The sequence below is a fragment of the Tamandua tetradactyla genome, chromosome 14 (assembly GCF_023851605.1).
Source record: "Tamandua tetradactyla isolate mTamTet1 chromosome 14, mTamTet1.pri, whole genome shotgun sequence".
Lineage (NCBI taxonomy): Eukaryota > Metazoa > Chordata > Mammalia > Pilosa > Myrmecophagidae > Tamandua > Tamandua tetradactyla.
This window is the reverse complement of record NC_135340.1, coordinates 67676535-67684371: the sequence shown is the minus strand read 5'-3', so window position 1 is coordinate 67684371 and position 7837 is coordinate 67676535.

The window sequence follows — 7837 nt, the reverse complement described above, 5'->3', positions numbered from 1 at the left end:
CACATAAATATGCATACAACAGGAACAGAAACTTCTCTAGATACAGCTGCAACCATTCAGGTGCTAACTCATGCACACTCGCTGGGCCGCTGAGCAGTCAGGACAGCTGACCTTAATATTGCCTTCCTTTGGGATCAGCTGCCGGCAATACAGCACAGCAGTGACAGGTCAGCAACTCACTCGCTTGAGAAAATTGCAATTCTCAGTTCCCGCAGAGCAGCTATCTACCCACCAACGCAGATGTCAGTGATAGGTTTAACATCACTATCATTATAACAATAAAAGAGCATTCTGAGCTGCTTTACTGTTGGGCAGACGAATCAGACTGCAGTAGGGGGATCCAGGCCTTAACAACAAAACTATTTTGGGTTAACCAGTCTGTTGCTGTTCAAGGACCCCCTCCTTCAGCAAACCCTGTTCCTGGCCTAGTCTCTCGAATAACCTCCTTTGGGGCTCCTCCCTCGGGCAGACTCTGCCCTCTGTCTTGCTCTATTTACTGTGTAAGTAGGAGATCTAGTCTGCTGCTGCTGCTGCTGCTGCTGCTGGTAGACTCTCAGATCCTCATTTCTTCCTTCTTTGGCATCAAGCTCTTGGCCACAAATCCGTATGGACAAGAGCTAGTAGGTATGTGTCTGGAGAAAGGGGCTAGGGGTTGGGAAGGGGAAATGGGAGTGAAGAGGTAAGATAGGAAGGGGGCCTGCAGACATGGAAGGAGTATGGGGAGGTGAAGGGGGAGAAGAGTCTAAGCAAGAGAAGAGGTCAGCCAGCTTTGCAATAGGATGAGGTAAGAGGGTTATCAGGAGTATTCAAGGGGGGTGAAGTGGAAGTTGAAGTAATCTTGGGAAGCATGAAGCGGGCTTCCATACATTTTGTGTTAAATGGTCAATGTGAAAAACAGTTCGTAATTTGTAGCTTGGTTGTTCAAGAGAGACAGCAGAATGAGAGCACTGGGGCAAAGTTCTGCAAACGTGAACTTCTCATTCCGCTCTATGCTTTGAGAGCCAAAGATTTTGCAACGATAGGTGGCCAACAAGAGCGGTGCAGGTTAATAAATACTAGGAAAGGGGCCCCGGGCCAGTTTCCATGACAAATGTGAAATTTCAAAATGCTGAATATACAGCCTGAAATCATTCATGGGATTTGAAAGCTGAAAGGGAATTTGGACATCCTCTAGACTGCAAAACTGACCCACTTGCCTGGATGTTTCATTTGGTCTGCAGGGCTCACCATGTATATGGATGTGTGTGTATACATATATATATTTTAATCTGAAGGCAGTCAGTAGGGGACTGCTTTCCCCAGTTTCCCCAGTGCTCCCCATTCAGCCTGCATCGCTGAATTGTGTGTCACCTGCTTGGCCCCTGGAAGCAGTTGTCTATTAGGGTAAGTGACCTAAGGGCTAAGAGGCTAGCAGAGAATTTGTTCAGACTTACTGGAACAGAAAAAAAAATGTGCACAGCTTAAAATTGGTGGTATATTATTTTCTTTCCTAAAGCAGATTAACAAATTATTCCTCCGATTCCAGGATTTTGCAGGATAGATTTACCAAATATAACTAAATGTCATGCAACAGACTGAGAAACAAGCAAAGGAAATACGTTAATTTAACCCCCATATCTTGATTCAGTGATCGAAACCTTGAAGTCCTTCATGAAGTCAGCCTGATGGGCAAACTCATCTTCATAAATCATGCCAGCGGGAAAGAGGGGACTGCAGGTCAAGGGCCATGAGCTTGACATGTGTTTTGGTTCACTAGGAATCTTAGAATAAGCTTTACAGCAAATTGTGAACGTGGCAAAGATCTCTTGGTTCCTCTTCCTTCTCTCTCTTTGCATCCCTGGAATTTCTTTTTTTTTCTAAGTTCCTCTCGTTTGCAAAACAAAAAAATCTATTCTTAGTCTTTTCTTAGGCTTTTACAATTGTTGATTGTACTGAGCAGTTAGCTAGTGCGAATGCATTTCCATGTTTGTGTTGCTCCAGCCAAGTATTTGCATTTGAAGACTATCTCAAAAAGAAAAGGCTTGACTCTCTGTCAGAGGATCAAGACTCGGGTGAGGAGCTTACTTGGGTGGGGAGTGGGGATTGGGAAGCACTCTGCACTCCAGGCTAGTATAGTTCCCTTTTTAGAACTTAAAGGAAACTGTATTTCCTTTTTCTTCTCTCTTACTGCCCTTTCCTGCTGGGGTAGAGGAAAGTTCTGGAAGGGGTAGGCTACTCTGGGTACAAGAGTCACAGTCCCCCAAGCTGGTGAATACAGAATTGCCATACTGCTCGTTCAGCCACCTCCTTCTCTTCCTTTTCACTTTTCACTTTGTCCTCTATACTACTGTCAGATAGTCAGTGTGATTTCCCCAGGGTAACTTCACTCTCTTTTTCTGGAGTCCTGAAAAATATCCCTAAGGCTCCTGTGATTTCAGCATCTGGTAACAAGGTGTAGTGTGAACTTGGGTCTGGGATGCTTTCAGGAGCTCAAATATGAGACGCAAATAAATATAAAGAATATCAATCGTGTTTTTAATGGACATCTCTCGTTCTCACAAATACATTAAAAATTGATTGTGGTAATCACAAAGACACGTTTATTAAAGTTTTATTTACAGAAAAGTTAAAAGAAGAGCAGACAACTTCTGCATATCCCATACCTAGATTCACCAATGTTTCCACCTTTTGCTTTATCGTTCTCCACCCCCAACCTTTCCTCACTATTCTCCTTTTTTTCATCTGAATCATTTACAAGTACATTGCGAACTTTATACTCCTCCAGTGCTGGGTTTTTTTTTTTAAGGAAAAGGATGTTCTTTTATATAACCACATTGATACAATATTTTTATGATCTGCAGTCCACACTCTATGTTGTCAATTATCTGAATGACATCCTTTGTAACATTTCCCCCCCACTATTAGGGGTCATATCTGTTTAGTCTCCTTTAATCGGGAATAGTTAGCTCCTCAATGTTTGTCTCTCATGCCGTTAATACTTTAGAAGAATGTAAGCCAATTATTTCATGTTCTTCAGTTAGTTTGTCTGGTATCCCTCCTAATTAGATTCAGATTATGCATCTGTGGCTGGATTACTACAGAGATGATTTTGTGTCCTCAGCATATCACATCTGGAGACACATGTTGTCTGTCTGCGCATATGTGATGATAGCAATACTCATCACCCAGCTACTATATATTTCTTCACTTCATTGTTACTGATTGCCCCCTTGCAACTGATAAGCAATCTGTGGAGAAATAAAGAGACCATGTCAATACCCAGCTCCTCACTAAACTTTCCCTCCTGGATTTAGGATCCATTTTTGTTCAAACCAATCTTTACTATGATGATTTCAAATGATGATTTTTCCAATTCTACCATCTCTATATTTACCAAATGGCATTCAGCTGTTAGGAAGAATCTTCCCTTCTGCCATTTATCTATTCACTCCTTACAGCTTTATTAAGGTAATTCACATATTATGCCATTCAATATCTTAAACTGGCTTTTGGTATAGTCACAGAGCTGTGCAAACATTATCACAATCAATTTCAGGACATTTTCATCACCCAAAAAGAAAACTCATACCCTTTAGCAGTCATCTCCCATCTACCCTTTCCCAGCCACCCACCCGCCCGCCCCCCCCCCCCCCCCCCCCAGCCATGGAGAATGATTACTCTACATTCTGTCTATAGATTTACCTATTTTGGAAATTTCATTTAAATAGAATTATACGATATGTGACCTTTATCACTAGTCTTTTTCACCTAACATAAATGTTTTCAAATTTCATCCATGTCATAGCACGGGTCAGTACTTCATTATTTTTATGATCTTAAGAATTAATATTTTAATTTAATGGGTTGTAATCATTACTATCCTTGTTTATTTTGATGCTCAACTTTCCCCCATTTGGTTCCTGTTTCCTTTTTTTTTTTTTTTTACATGGGCAGGCACTGGGAATCGAACCCGGGTCCTCGGGCATGGCAGGCAAGCACTCTTACCTGCTGAGCCACTGTGGCCCGCCTGGTTCCTGTTTCCTTTTGACATGCCCCATCGCTTCTTTTTCTTTTTGAGAAGTTGCACGTTTACAGAAAAGTCATGCAGAGAATAGAGTTCCCATTTCCCTTCAATCCCCAGCACAGTTTTCCCTATTAACATTTTGTATTAGGGTGGTAACTTTGTTACAGTTGATGAGCAAATGTTATTATGATCGTACTATTAACAGTAGTCCATAGTTTATGTTAGGGCTCACTGTGTTATGCAGACCTTGGCGTTTTTTTGTCTTTTTTTTTTAATGTTTATTTTAGTAATATTTAGGCAACCCAGAATTTCCTCTTTTTAACCACATTCACATATATAACTCAGTGATGTTATTTGCATTCACAATGTTGTGCTACCATCGCCACCATCCATCACCATAACTTCGCCATCACCCCAAACAGGAACTCTGTACCCATGAAGCCTTAACTCCCAATCCCTACCCTGACCCCCACCCCTGATAACTTATATTCTAAGGTTTGACTTTATGAATTTGCTTATTTGAATGATTTCATAATAATTCATATAATAGTTTTCCTTTTGTGTCTGGCTTATTTCATTCAATATCATGTCTTTAAGGTTCATCTATGCTGTCACAGGTTTCAGAATTTCTGTCCTTTTTACAGCTGAAAAATGTATACCACATTGTGTTTATCTATTCATCTGTTGATGGACATTTGGGTTGGGAATTGTGGGAATTGTGCATGATGCTGCTAGGAACGACGGTGTACAAATATCTGTTCGAGTCCCTGCTTTCTATTCTTTCGGGTATATACTTAGAAGTGGGATTGTGAGGTCATAGCGTAATTTTACACGTAACTTTCTGAGTCACCCCCAAACTGCTTTCCACAGCAGCTGCACCATTTTTACATTCACACTAGCAGTGAATGAGTTTTCCTATTTCTCTGTATCCTCTCCACCACTTGTAATTTTCTATTTTTTAATAGTAGCTATTCTAATGAGTGTGAAATGGTATCTCACGATGGTTTTGATTTGCATTTCCCTAATGGATAATGAGAAAGATATTTTCATGTGCTTTATTATTTATTTATTTATTTATTTATTTGGCATGGGCAGGCACCGGGAATCGAAGCTGGGTTTCCAGCATGGCAGGCAAGAACTCTACCACTGCGCTGCCATTGCCCGCCCTTCATGGGCTTTTTGTATCTTCTTTGGAGAATGTGTACTCGTGTCTTTGCCCTTTTTAAAAATTGGGTTGTTAATCTTTTTGTTGTGGGTTGTAGGGGTTCTTTATATATTTTGGCCCACCACTAATCACTATTTTTTTTTTTAAAGAGTGGTTTTACTTCTAAACTCATACCTTTCCCACTCCAGATCTGGAATAACTATTCTTTGAGGATAGAATATCTGGTCCCTTTTTGTCATGGTAATTTTATCAAGAAACCAAGATTAGATGCTGGGCATGCTCAGTGCTACTGTTGTGTCAATATTTTTCTGCCTTTTTGGAAATCATGAATGCATACTTGTAGTTCCAATTCTAATCCAACCCCACAGGGTTCTTCCTTGCCTCTCCCGGTTCATATTGTGTCTCTTTTATTCCACAGTGAAAACCCTGGCCCCCAGCACTATCTGTGCATTTACTCATTTGCTCAGTCCTGTAATACACGGAAAGTAATTTTAGAATTGCTAAACCCATGCCACTATGAAAAGCAAACCTATTGGCTAGAGTACTGAAAGGTTTAGGAGATGAAAGGGTGAGAAAGAAGAAAGGTCGACCAGGAAATTTAAAGTATTTCTGCGCTCCCCGGCAGAGCTCACCAAACCCAAGATGGAGGGAGGTGAATGCGCACACGGGCTTCAGTGCGGGTAGCTTTTAAGGATGGAGGTCAGGTGACGTCCAGAAGGGGCAGTTCATTAGTTCTGGAAGTCAAGTTGGGAGGGGTGACACAGCATCCACAGCTCCAGTTGCACTGCCCTTCCCTGTTCCCCTGACCTAACAAGTACAAGATTTGTTTATAGTTCTTTCCTCCATAGAGTGAGGGTATAGTCAAAGTAATGTATTTAAATAAGCTACTTTAATTAGTTGTCTCTCTCCCTTTGTTATTATTTGAAATATATTGAGTTGAGTTGAATTCATTGGTTCATTTGTTTGTTTGCATTTAATTATATATTTTCTAATTAATTAATTATATACTTTTGAATATGTAGAATACTAACATTTTCTAAAAGTGAAGATAGTTAAAAAGTTAGGCTCAGAGGAGTGTCATTCCTTGACCTTCCCTTCTAACTCATGCCCCCTCTCACCCTTGGGAGGTAACCAAATTCCTTTATTTTTGGTATATCCTTCTTATCTTTCATTTTTATAAAAATAAAGTATATATGTATATCTTCTTATTTCCTTTTCTTTCCTATTAAAAAAGCAGCATGCTATAGATATTCTCTTGCATTTTACATTTTTTCTCCTTGTATATCTTAGAAGTCATACCAAGTCAATTCATAAGACATTCTTCATTCTTTTTTTACAATAACTTCATAGTACTCCATTGTGTCTATGTGCCATGGTTTAGTCAACCAATCACTACTACAACAAAAACCTTGTACATACATGTTTTCATATTCTTGGAGTTATATCTTCAAGCAGATTCCTAGCAGTGAATTTGCTGGTTGAAGGTTAAGCACACAAGTAGTTTTGTTAAATATTGCTAATTCCATTCATATAGGGCTTACCATTTTGAATTCCCCTAACAATTTATGTGAGTATATGTTTCTCCATAGCTGCACCAACAGAATATACCTTTAATTTGCCTATTTGATAGGTGAGAAATGGTATCTTGGTGTAGTTTTAATTTGCATTTCTCTTGTTATCAATTAGGTTAAACATCTTTTAAGGGCTAGACTTTGAACCAATGTGTCCCTCCCTCCAAGCACCATCACCCATTGAACCACCAATTTGCTTTTTGTCACTATAGTTTGCATTTTCTTGACTATTTTTAAAACATTTTTTATATATATGCAGAAAAGTGATAGATTTCAAAGTATATATTTTTAAACTTTTTTATTGTGAAATATAACGTATATACAAAAAAGCAATACATTTCCAAGTACATTCTAACAAGTAGTTATAGAACAAACTTCAAAGGTTGATATGGTATTTCCTTCTAACTGCTCTAATATACTGGAAACTAAAAAGAAATAACAATAAAATGATTCAGTAGTCATACTCATGCGTTAAATCCTATCTTCTCTGTTACAACCCCTCCCTCTCATTTGATTCTTCTCTCAATTTTTTTTAACTTTTTTATTATATAGTATAGCATATATACAAAGCAGAGAAATAAAAAAGCAATCATTTTCAAAGCACTCCTCAACAAGTAGTTACAGAACGGATCCCAGAATTTGTCATGGGCTACCATGCCATCCTCTCAGACTTTTCCTTCTAGCTGCCCCAGAATATAGGAAGCTAGAAGGCTTAAGTTTTTTTAATCACCACAATTGACTTTTTCTTTCTTTTTTTTTGTGAAAAATAACATTTATACAAAAAAGCAATAAATTTCAAAGTACTAGCACCCACAATTAGTTGTAGAACATATTTCAAAGTTTAACATGGGTCACAATTCCACAATTCTAGGTTTTTACTTCTAGCTGCTCTAAGATACTGGAGATTAGAAGAAATATCAATTTAATGATTCAGCAATCATATTCATTTGTTAAATCCTATCTTCTTTGTATAATCCCACCATCATCTTTGTTCTTTCCATCCCTCTCTTTAGGGGTGTTTGGGTTATGGCCATTCTAACTTTTTCATGTTGGAAGGGTCTGTCACTAATATGGGGTGGGGAGATGAACTATCTGATG